This window comes from Aplysia californica, unplaced genomic scaffold (assembly GCF_000002075.1).
Source record: "Aplysia californica isolate F4 #8 unplaced genomic scaffold, AplCal3.0 scaffold00577, whole genome shotgun sequence".
In the NCBI taxonomy this organism is placed as follows: domain Eukaryota; kingdom Metazoa; phylum Mollusca; class Gastropoda; order Aplysiida; family Aplysiidae; genus Aplysia; species Aplysia californica.
Genome location: NW_004797847.1, coordinates 414,975 through 416,327, shown reverse-complemented (window position 1 = coordinate 416,327; position 1,353 = coordinate 414,975).

Here is a 1,353-nt window from a genome sequence, read left to right as displayed (position 1 = left end):
CAGGCAAATCGCTGTCGTCGCTAAGAGACATGGTGGCTTTATGACGAGGAATCTCCTCGATCGAAAGAAAACTGGACGAAAGATTGGAACGTGTAAACAGACAACACAGTTCGATAAAACGGACAGTTCTCGCATACGACGAATCTGATACATTTTGTCGCTGCGTGTAACCGGGGCTGTAAATACGCACGTAGTTTTGTCTGACTGGTGAGGTATGGGGTTCTCGTGGCCTAGAGGTCCCGGGTTCGAATCCGGGTAGAGACCGAAACTTTTTTCTTCTCTAAAACTGTTTCCTTTCACCTCATTTCCTGCTCTCTGACAATGTTCTGTTGTCTGCTTTCGTCTCCTCTTTCTGCCCCCACCCCCTTACCTCCTTTGCCCCCTCCTCTGGGCTCCTGACTCTTTCTACAGCCTTTCTACTGCATCTCCTTGGCTCCTTCTTACTGCTGTCTTTCAGCCACCCCCCTTATCTGCTGGTAGGAAAGATCTACACCTAGCCTTCTCGGACACGGGCGAAAAATCTCGAAGGGCCCGTGTGCAAGTTGCGCACTTTAAAGATCCCTTGGTGGTCTAAGATCGATAAGAGTAGGCCTCGGTCGCCATCCGGGCAAAATTCAAAATTTCCTACCAACTGAAAAAGTTTAATGTGTCCCGCGCGCTGATATTACCTCATGCAGTTGCGAGCGCCGTAAAACACTTACAAAAAACAAAACAAAAGTGACTGATGAGGCAATTGATTGATTAACTTGCTTCTTGGTTGATCAGTTGGTTGATTGATTAAGTGATCGGTTTTCTGGCTGCTGAATGAACGGACTGACTGATCGTTAAATGGTCAATCGGTTTCACGATTTATTGGTTGACTGATAGATTAAGCAATTCACTAATTGATAGATTGGTTCAACGATGAGTAGCGTGATAGTTCAATTTTCATTTTCATTAATGGGCTGGTGTGTGACTTAATTTATCAAATGGTTAACCCTATCCGTACGGCCTGGGGTCATTTTGTACCCCCGGGGTTGTATTCTTCACATTTTAGAATACTTCTAGTACGAAAATCTCTTTAAAACTTTCAGTATTAATTTTAAAAAACCCATTTTGACAGACTACTATGCAAAGCGTACGGATTGGATTAACGAGTAAATTTCCTCTTTGGAAAGTGGTGGCACAGAGTTCCCCACGTCGTATGGATACAATAATAAAACACGACGTACGGATAGAGTTAATATATCGAATGGTTAATGAGTCATCTTGCTCTTTTATTTAATGAGTCATCGAGATTTGTAGAAGAATGGGTTGATCAATTCGTCGTTGATGAGCAAATTCATCCGCTGTTGGGTTTGGGGGAAAGGAGGG